This window comes from Tamandua tetradactyla, chromosome 2, assembly GCF_023851605.1.
Source record: "Tamandua tetradactyla isolate mTamTet1 chromosome 2, mTamTet1.pri, whole genome shotgun sequence".
Taxonomy (NCBI): domain Eukaryota; kingdom Metazoa; phylum Chordata; class Mammalia; order Pilosa; family Myrmecophagidae; genus Tamandua; species Tamandua tetradactyla.
The window spans coordinates 139,362,542-139,373,272 of NC_135328.1; the positions used below are offsets into that span (position 1 = coordinate 139,362,542).

Sequence of the window (10,731 nt, forward strand, 5' to 3'; positions counted from 1 at the left end):
GAGTTAGGTACTTTGTAAGTGGTACTCTTTACAAGCATAAAAAGTGATAGACCAAATAAAAAAAAGTTAAAAAAGAACTGATAGACCATTGAGTCTATAAGCTACAGATGTGAATGTCATTTTTCTCATGCCTTTTTGGAAGACCTTATTCAAGTCAGGAGTCTAATTTTAGGCATCATTTTGTGTTCTATGAAATGAGTCATGGAAAGTCCCTTACTGCTCTTTATAATCCTTCTCTCACATTGTGCCTAAGAGCTATGTTGTAAATAGGGCTGATGTAAATTATTCACCTGCCCTCTAAACATTGGAGTTCCATTTATCTTATTTCTTTCTGTGGGAATGCCTCCAGTATCTTGACCTACATTTGGTTAGAAGAACCATTGTTTCTAGCTACTACTACTAATGTAGTTCAGGCTATGGAGATTAAATAGACATGGATCTGTTACATAGTTTGAGTTGTCTCTTCCTCTCCCTACCCAGGCCTTTTCCTTTGATTACATGCATGTTTTCAAAGCAGTGTGGTATAATGAAATTTATCAGAAATGTGCAGTGTTTTCTTAATGTTCTAAAAATATATATTTCCTTTATCCTGGCCTTCTGTCTAGCTTTTCAGCCTTGTCTCCTCTATTCTTTCTTCTTCAGTAGTCTAACACTGCAGCCGTATATAACTACTCTCTTCAATTTGTACCTTTGGTCATGCTATTCCCTCTACATGGAATTCCCTTCCCAACCGTATCTACAGGCCCAAGGCTCCCCAGTCTTTAAGGATCAGATAAGTGACTCTTTTATTTGAGATGTTTTCCCCTTAATTCTCTCAGTGTGAAGTTGTCTCCCATCTCTACACATTTCTTTGAATAGCTCATTTGGCCCTTGTTCTAGTTTACTAGCTGCTGGAATGCAACACACCAGAGACAGATTGGCTTTTAATAAAAGGGGATTTATTTTGTTGGTTCTTCAGAGGAAAGGCAGCTAACTTTCCACTGAGGTTCTTTCTTATGTGGAAGGCACAAGATGGTCTCTGCTGGTCTTCTCTCCAGGAATACGATATTGCTTTTGATTTACTATTTTGCTTGGTAGGGGCAGTTCTAGTGGCTTCCACTTGGCCTTTCCCACCATAATAGCCCTCACTGCACGAGTTAAGAGAACCAACGTGGGGATTCTGCCAGTTGCTCAGTATGTCTATGCCAATTATACATTCCGGAACTGGGCCAATTATACATTCCGGAACTGGGGAAATAACTACAGGATGGGTCCGGGGGCCCACTGGACCCACTGTGAGACGGACCTGAGCTAAAACTCCATTGATCACCTGGCCTCCATAAGCCCCCACTCTGACTGGTGGTCCAGAGTGACGTTTTGGGTCCCCTGGAATTAATGTCACTTCTGAACCGGTGTCTAATAATCCCCAAAATATCTGATCATTTCCTTTTCCCCAATGCACAGTTACCCTGGTAAAAGGCCGTCGGTCTCCTTGGAGAAGACTTAGAGGAAGGTTAACAGTATAAATTTGTGGCAGTGTAAGAGGTTTCTCCCCCATAGGGACCTGGCCTCCCCTTCATTCAAGGGGCTCAGGGTCTGTAAACTGTTTCAAGTCTGGAAATTGATTAAGGGGCCTTGACTCTGTGTTTTTGTAATTCAGGTTAGACTTCTGTTCCCTTGACCTAGAACTCTTTTGTTTATACAGCTCCAACAAGAATTTAGTAGACTGCCCTTCTATTGTATTTCTAGGCACCCCATGATTTACTAGCCAATGCCACAAATCTCTGCGTGTCATATAATTTTGGTGCCTCCTTTGAGTTTGTTGTCTGTTATAATAGCCGCGTCTACCCTGTCTTTGGTGATTAAGTGCTGCCACCTGGCTTCTGCCAACTCAGGATCCTGTCATCCCCCTTGTGTTTAAGGATGCCAGCTCAGTGACAGCAGTTCCTACAGTAATATCTGACCTACAGAGAAGTGCAACCACAGAGCTCTTGAGGGATGATGGTGCTAGTCTCACAAACTTATTTCTCACTGTTCTGGTAAAAGGTGCATCCTCTGGACATTCCTGGGGTGTAAGAGCAGGCTTTGCATGATAAATCCACTCTAACATCCCAATCTCTCTAAGCCTCTGGATCCCCTCATCTACATTATACCAGGGCAGTTCTGGCATTTCAACCTCAGGTAATGTTTCAACCAACCACCCAAACAAGCTGTTAACACCTTTTCTAACTGCTCGAGCTATAACATTGAATGCAGAATCTCTGCTTAGTGGGCCCATATCAATAAATTCAGCTTGATCCAGCCTTATATTCCTCCCACCATTATCCCACACTCTTAAAATCCATTGCCACACATATTCCCCTGATTTCTGTCTATATAAATTGAAAAACTCACACAGTTCTTTTGGAGTATAACGTACCTCCTCATGTGTGATACTTTGTACCTCACCTTTAGGGGCCTGTTGGGACTTTAGTCTAGTTATAAGTCTAGAAGAAATGAGGGGTGGTGGGGGTGGGTCATGAAAAGAATTAGAAATATCTTCCAAGTCATTTGCTTCAGGGCTTTCATTTGCAGTTTCATCTGGTGAAACAGGATTAATAACTCTAGGGCTAATCCCTTCAGGAGGAGGTTGGGTGGCCAATTCCTCAAGGCAGGCTGGAGGTGGGGCGGCTATGTCCTCAGGGCAGACTATTACAGGGTTATCTAAAGAAGGCTCAGCATGGTCTAGGGTTTCAACCTCACCCCCAACATCATTATCAATCCATATGTCACCATCCCATGTTTCAGGGTCCCACTCCTTTCCAATCAATGCCCTCACTTTAACGGCAGACACCATACAAGACTGAGATTTCAGTTTACGTTGTCAAGTTGCTACTCTAACAATAAGATTCTGAGTCTGATTTTCAGAGATCTCAAGTCTACGGCTACAGGAGATAAGATTTTCCTTCAGGATACTCATAGAAACCTCTACATCTTTCAGACGGTGCTTAAGCTTCTCCTTTGAAGCCTTAAGCCCATCCCTTTCACCCTTTAATGTAGACAGTGTATCTAACAACAACCAACCAACATCTCTATAACTCTTATTTCTGCAAAACTCTGTAAAGGTGTCAAAAACATTATCCCCCAGAGTCTGGCTTCATACAAGCGAAGCATTAGGAGAATCGAATGATGATATTTTGACTATCTCCTTTGCCAACTCAGTCCATGGATTGGCAGTGTCATTCTGATTACGGGAATCAGAGTTCTTAGTGTCTCTGAATCCAGTCAGAGTAGAAAACCATTCATAAAAACCCATTTTTAAGATTCTGTTCCTTAAGAACCACTCCTGGTACCAAGATGTATTAGTTAGGGTTCTCTAGAGAAACAGAATCAACAGGGAACACTTGCAAATACAAAATTTATGAAAGTGTCTCACGTGACCGTAGGAACGCAGAGTCCAAAATCCACAGGGCAAGCTGCGAAGCCGATGACTCTGATGGATGGCCTGGATGAACTCCCCAGGAGAGGCTCACCAGCCAAAGCAGGAATGGAAACCTGTCTCCTCTGAGTCCTCCTTAAAAGGCTTCCCATGATTGGATTTAGCATCACTAATTGCAGAAGACACTCCCCCTTGGCTGATTACAAATGGAATCAGCTGTGGATGTAGCTGATGTGATCATGACCTAATCCTATGAAATGTCCTCATTGCAACAGACAGGCCAGTGCTTGCCCAATCAGATGAACAGGTACCACAACTTGGCCAAGTTGACACCTGTCCCTAACCATGACAGCCCTTAACACTTTTTTATATAGTTATTCACATGTCTATTCATGTCGCATTCTGCATAGGAAGTGTCTTCAGAAACGGTGATTTCTAATTAATTGTTGTATCCCTTTAGTTCCTTATGTTTAGTAACAGTTTCAGTATTTATTAAATGAAGATGTGAATGTGAAGAGCTGGGAGCTCGTTTTTATCAAACATCTGCTATGTCTCAACTACTTGTTAAAATATTTGTCATATTGCCATTTTATTTCATGCACATGGTAGCATTATCTCTATTTTATAGCTAGGTAAATGACAGTTAAAGTTTAAATAGCACCCTATTCTTCAACAATTGATACATGTTAGAATGATTTAAACCTGGTTTCCTGACTTCTTTATCCAGTAGCCTATTCTGAACATCCAATAGGCACCAAGAAACTGAGCTTGTGTAAAACTGAATTCCTGATTTCCTTTGTCTAGCCCCAAATTTGTTCTCCCAGCATTTTTCCTCTTTTTACTCAGTTCCATCCTTCTGGTTTGTTGCTCTGGTCAAAAACCTTGGTGGCATCTATTCTACGTGCATCTAACCTATCATCAAATCATCATCACAACCTGCTTTCTTTACTCGCAAAACATACCTCAAATCACTTCTGATCATCAGTGCTGCTGTGGCCCTGGTCAGTCCTCCATCCTCTCCTGCCTAATGTTAGCTTCCTTATTCCCAATTCCTAGCACCCCACAGTCTTTGTGCAACCCAGCAGCCAGAATTACTTCTCGGTAATTCAAAACTGAGTTACTTCTCTGCCTAAAACCCACAAATAGTTTTCCATATCACTCAGATTAAAGCTGGTATTCTCATGGCACCCTGGTAGATGAGACCTGGTACCAGTGCCTTCAACTTCTGCTCCTATCCTCTTTCCTTACTCAAATTCAATCACATGAGCCTCTTCAAACATGCCTGTCAGACTTTTGCCTATGGACTGTTGAACTTACTGTTCTGTTTGCCAGGAATTTCCTTCCCCCAAACGTCCACATGGCTTTCTCCCTGATATCTCTGTTTAGATGTCACCTTCACGCTGGGGCCAGTTCCTACTAATGTCCTGGCACTTTCTCTTCCTCTTACCCTGTTGCTCAGGGATGCTCAGACTTGGGGGCCTCAGGACGCTTGCAGGGCTGCCCTGGAGGGACTGACCCCCGTATTCTGTAGGGCCCCTAGCGCCCTCTCATGCCACCACCTGTCCCCCAGGTGGTCACTGTGTACAACCTGACCCTGCAGGTGGCCAACATGTCTGGGGACAGCCTCACTGCCACGGTCTCTGCCCTTATCACCCTTGATGACATCAATGACCACATTCCTGAGTTCACCAGGGACAAGGTGACCCCCAGGGCTGCCCTGGGGGAGGCGCAGAGTCCCAGTGTGGGGCCAACGTCGAGAGACTAGAGGGGTGCCTGGGAGCCCTGGGGGCCGCGAGCAGGGGCTGGTCTTCCCCAGGCCCCTGCTGTGGGGTTGGGTGCCCTGCCCCCCAGGAGCAGGGGGCGCCCCAGAATCTGCATACACAGGGGCTCATAGGGCTGCCCGGAGGTGTGGAGAATATGAGGAAGCAGTTAGGGCGTCTTCCCTGCAGCATGGGGGTGCAAGGGGAGCTGGGAGAAGGGGATCCGGACCGAGGTGAGTGACCCCTGGCACCCAGGCTGTGGGAGGCCTCCACTCTGTAATCCTGCAGGTAACCAGGGTGCCTTCCTCAGTTTTTCTTGGAGGCAGTGGAGGCTATGAGTGGCGTGGACGTGGGCTGGCTCAAGGTGCAGGATGCGGACCTGCCAGGCTCCCCCAACTCAGTGGCCAGCTTCTCCATCCTGGAGGGTGACCCCAATGGCCACTTCACCATCCGCACAGACCCCGGGACCAATGCGGGCATCCTGTCTGTGGTAAAGGTGGGGGGCACCCCATCGTCTGTGGTGTGGAGGGCAGGGGCTGGTAGGGACCCCCATTTCTGGGTTGCCAGCAATGACCCGAGGAAAGGACTCAGGGGTGCAGATTCTGGGTGTGACCTCAGGAGGGGGGAGAAGGTGCAGCCCCAAGACCTGCTCCCCCCACCACTCTGCATGTGTTGCCAGGTGGAATTGACATAGGTGGGCCATGCCGCACACCTCTGCAAGCAGGGCTTGGCCCAAGGCACAGCCAGGGACTGCTGTGTGTGCATGTGTACACACACATGCGCAGACGCACATGGACACATAAGTACACACACATAAAGGGATTTGCTGTGGGGAATGGGCCTGGCGATGGCGGGGGGCAGGCGCGGTTGGGGCGCAGGCTGGGCTCTACCTGCGAGCTGGTGACTGCTCAGAGCCTCAGCGCACCTGTGCAGCCGCCCGCCCAGGAGCTGACCTCGCGGCACCCAGCAGACTTGGTTGGGGCAGTGGCTACCTGTCCTATTATTTTTACCTTTGTGCACACTTTTTATTTTTCAAGGTTAGAAGGGGAAGGAGGGAGTGCAGGGCTCTCAGCACAAGTCCAGGAGCTGTCGCCCTGGGCCTTGGCCACCTTGGGCCTGCCCCGGGGTGAGGTGGTGCCCGCGTGCCAAGTGGACGCCATCAGCCCTGCTCTTCCCACAGCCCCTGGCCCATGAGAGCTGCGCGCTCCACCAGCTCTGCGTGGCAGTGCAGAACGAGGCCCCGCTGCATGTGGCCGCCCCGAAAGCCAAGTGGGGCCAGGCTACGGGTCAGCGTGCAGGTGCAGGATGCCAACGAGGCCCTCCAGTTCCTGGAGAACCCACTTCAGACCAGCCTGGCTGAGGGGGCGGCCCCGGGGACCCACGTGGCCATCTTCTCTGCCCGTGACCCCGACACCCAACACCTGCAGGGGCTCAGGTGGGGGCACCTGCGTTTGTTGGGGCAAGGTGGTGGGGGGCGCAGATGGCCGCACCCCTCCTTCCCGGCCAGGCCCGGGACCCTGGTGCCTGGGCAGTGGGGGGCATGTGGAGTGCCGTGGAACCCCGGAGCAGGACGGGCTCCGTCCACAGGGGCCACCTTGGCCAGTCAGTTCCTACCAGCCAGACTGTCCGAGCTGCGTGGGCACCCACATGGGGGTCCTGGCCGCCCCCCACCCCCACCTCCCCAGGGGTACCAGCGCCAGCTGAGGGCGGAGGGGGGTCAGCCTGGGGGGCTGCAGAAGACGCCGGGGTGGAGGGAGACTCAGGGCTGCACCACCCGCCCCCAGCCACTCCAAGGACTACAACCCCGAGGACTGGCTGCAGGTGGCCCGAGCCACGGGCTGGATCCAGATGCTGCACGTGCTCAGCCCTGCCTCCCCCTTCCTCAGGAGCAGCTGGTACTGGGCCATCATCCTGGCCAGCGATGACGGTGAGTGGCCGCGCGGATGGGGCGCCGCCGGGGCACCCCCTCAGGGTGGGGCATGCCGAACCCAGCCGGTGCCCCTGCCCGCAGCCTCCCCACCGCGCAGGCCACCGGCACCCTGCCCATGGAGATCCTGAAGGTGAACGACCACGCGCCCATGCTGAGCCCGCCAGCCGGCAGCCTCCTGCTCCGGGCCACGAACGAGGACCTGCCCCCGCACGCGGCCCCCTTCCACTTCCAGCTGAGCCCCGGGGTCCCTGAGCTCGCCCGCAACTGGACCGTCACTCAGGTTAACGGAGAGGCCGGGGATCCGGGGACCTGCCCGAGGGGGCGGCGTGGGGCAGACCGTCCGCTGACGGCGCCCCCCGCAGTGAGCCACGCGCAGCTGCGGCCACGGCTCTGGGTTGTCAAGGGGCTGCACCGCCTCGGCCTGCTGTTCCGCGACTCAGGACAGCCGCCCCAGCAGCGCGAGCAACCCCTGAACATGACCTGTGTCGGTGCGCCCAGGATGGCACCTGCCTGCCCGCCAACACCGTACCTCAGCCTCGGGGCTCTTCTCATCGCATTGGCCACTGGACGACCCATGGGACAACGTCCTGGACCTCCACGAGCAGAGGGATGGGGAGGAAGACCAGGTGAGAAGCAGGGTGGCGTGGGTGCTGAGTCTGAGGAAGGGCTGCCTCGAGCTGGCCAGGAGCTCCGGGCCAGTCCTTTCCTGGAGCCCATTCGGGCTGCCCAGAGACTCAGCATGGGGCCCCCGCCTGTGGTCCAGCGTTTGCTCCTCTCTCTCCCTGCAGCACGCCTATGACATAAACCAGCTGCGCCACCCGACAGGGATGAGGGCCCCAGGTGTCCCTCTGGGGCGGCCACCCCTGCGCTGTGACGCCCCGTTCAGCCACAGCCCCCCGCAGCCACCCCGAGAGTTGCCCAGCAGCCCCCAACATCACTGACTTCATCTGTGAGGTAGGTGCTCCTGGGAGCCCACCACCCCGGACCCCCAGCTGACAGCTACTGGGCACCCAGCCAGGGCTCTGGTGGACACAGGCAGCTGAGGGTGCATGTTTGGGGCACCAGCACAGCCTGTGGGGCCACCTCTGTCTCTGGGGCCCCTGTAGAGTGGTTCTGGCATCTTCTGCACTGCCCTAGGCAGCTGGAAGACTTAGGGTTCTACACCAGCCTGTGTTGAGGATCCCCTTTCTTTCACCAGCTTTACTGAAGAATAACTTTTGGAGAGTGAGAGGGGCACAAAAGCATGGTTCAGAGCCTCTGGTGACATGCCCTGTGCTCAGGCACCTGCTTCTGGAGATGGCCAGAGGCACAGGGTCTCAACACTCACCCACCAGGGGCAGCATTATGACTGGACGCTAGGCTGTGGTGGAGACAGTGCTACTGGGGCTGCCCTTCCCCCTCCCTCAGCAGGCTGCCCCCAAGTCCTACTCAATCCCCTGGCCTGTCCCCTCAGTCCTTCTCCCAAGGAGTGTCCAGTCACACCCGGGGCCCTCTGAGTAGATACTCAGCCAGAAAAGCAAACAAGAAAGGGAAGGACATGGAGGAGGAAGGACAGATGCTTCCTCAGGCATGGGCCTGGGGGTCCCCAGATGGAGGGGCCGTAGGATGCAGGCAGCCCTCAGGGTGCACACCCTGCTTCAGGGACAGTGTCTGTGGTCACAGCCCCAAGGAATGCAGCATCCTGACTGGCCAAACAAGTGAGCCCCACTGCCCTCGGCCTCTCATGCCAGGCTCTGCCCTGGGACCTTGTGCCTCCTCGAGGAAGCAGGACACCAAGCAAGGGCCACATGCTGGGACGTGGGTCATTAGACTTGGCAGGGGGCAGACAAGAGGACAGGAGGACAGAGGGCCATGATGTGCCAGGTCACAACCACTTGGGGTGCAGACTGCCCAGGGCTGTCCTGACCCTGTGGGTGGCTAGACGAGCACGCCCTTGCAGGCCTCAGCGTTTTCTCTGCCCCGCTGTGCCTGGAATGGCTTGGCACCAAGGGCTGTGAGGTGGGCCAGGAGATGGGCCCAGCATTTTTTCCAAGCCCTCGTGGGCCGCTCCGTGCTGGAAGGATGGGCTGGGAGATGGGGCCTCGGTAGCCTTGATGTGGCTGCTGACCTGACCAGGCATCACGCTGCCTCTGGGCACAGCCATGCCCTGCTGGGGAGCCTGGCTTGATATGACCACTTGGGGCTCCTCCAGTGAGCTCACAGAGACACGGGCACTGCACAGGAGGGCTGCAGATGGGCGCATTGTATCGAATGGCTGGTGCGCGTGTCCACTCTGCTCCTCATGGGAGCCCTCAGGGGCTGGGGCAGCTCCTTTTGACCCCCAGGAAGAAGAGGCTGGGAGGACAGCCAGTTGAGCAGAAAGGGGTTTGCACCTGGCCTCACCCCTCAGTGTTGGCTGCCACAGGGAGCCACCCAGAGTTCCTACCAGGAGTTAAGGGACACTGAGCATTAGGGGTCTGGCCTAGCAGGAGGGGGTGACTGTCACTGACTCCTTGAAACTGTCTCGGAGCTGTCGTGCTGGGCTCCAGACAGAGCCGAGTCAGCACGTACTCCACTCGCATTGGCTCTAAGAATGGCCGTGCTATGCTGCTCCCTGCCTTGTTCTAATGCCTCCATGATTCAGAAAGCTTCACGTCTTGTGGCAATTAGACACTAACCTGTAGTCTAGCTTTTGGTGGGGTTGCCTGGGGCCCCGGTTTCCACGCAGTAGGACCAGCCCCGTGATACCCAAAGAAGCACGCCCAAGTCATGAACCCAGCTGCCAGTGCATGGGCAGGCACTGTCACCACTGCTCCTTCCCCAGGGCAGCTGCACCCACCCAGACCACAGCAGGGACAGACCCCCAACTCAGAGGGACCAGGTTTGGACTTGACCCACGAGCTGAGCCTGTGGCCTGTTCCTTCTCACATTCATGTGTTTATTCATCAGACTATTGGGCCACGAGTGCCAGGCGAGATAGGGCTCGGATGGGCAGAATCTGCTGCTTAGGGGGAGGTGGGTGCTGTGAGCATGGGAGCCAGGCAGGGCAGGGCAGTGCAAGGGCAGCAGTGCAGATGGCCAGGATGGGCCCTGGCAGTCTCCCACAGCCCTCCTTTCCTTTCCTTTTTGGCTCCTGTGGAGACTCCTGCCTCTGCACACACAGCACCTCCACTTCCCCCTGAGCCGGTCCCTGCCTCTACAGGGCACCTTCCTGTCCCTGGGCCGGGCTACCCCAGCCTGGCTGCTGCCGGTTCAGCCCTCTGGAGACCCTTCCACAATACTACTCCCGTCACACATCCATGTCAGGCCTCAGCCCCGCCTCCCGGCCACGGCAGCCACCTTGCCTTTTGCCTGGTCTTTCTGGTCCATCAGACTGCTTGCTGTGCCCCCTCCCTCCTCTGGGGCCCTGTGGCCCTAAGGCCAGGCCTCCTGGCATGCTGAGCAACACCCCAAGCCTACCTCCATGACCAGCCTCGAGTAGCACTGATGGCACATCCCATGGGCTGCCTGGACACTGCCTGAGCCACCCTGGGGGTGAGTGTGCCTCTGCCTTGCTTGCAGAGGAGACCCCTCACCCGCCCGACCTGCCCAGCAAGGCCCCTGCCTCTTGGCCTTCCCCTCCCCAGCCCTCAGCATACGCCACTCACCAAGAAACAACGGGTAGA

At 54.3% G+C, this 10,731-nt stretch overlaps 1 pseudogene across 1 annotated transcript in view; it reads left to right on the forward strand.

Annotated features, from left to right (window-relative positions):
* LOC143673989 (cadherin-15-like) overlaps positions 1–9,821 on the forward strand; it is a 28,475-nt pseudogene extending 18,654 nt beyond the window's left edge. Inside the window, exons 3-9 of the transcript XR_013170811.1 lie at positions 4,998–5,096; positions 5,468–5,653; positions 6,338–6,592; positions 6,942–7,084; positions 7,169–7,367; positions 7,586–7,713; positions 7,876–9,821. The product of XR_013170811.1 is annotated as a cadherin-15-like (transcript). The remainder of the gene's footprint in view (positions 1–4,997; positions 5,097–5,467; positions 5,654–6,337; positions 6,593–6,941; positions 7,085–7,168; positions 7,368–7,585; positions 7,714–7,875) is intronic.
* The last annotated feature ends 910 nt before the right edge of the window (positions 9,822–10,731 follow it).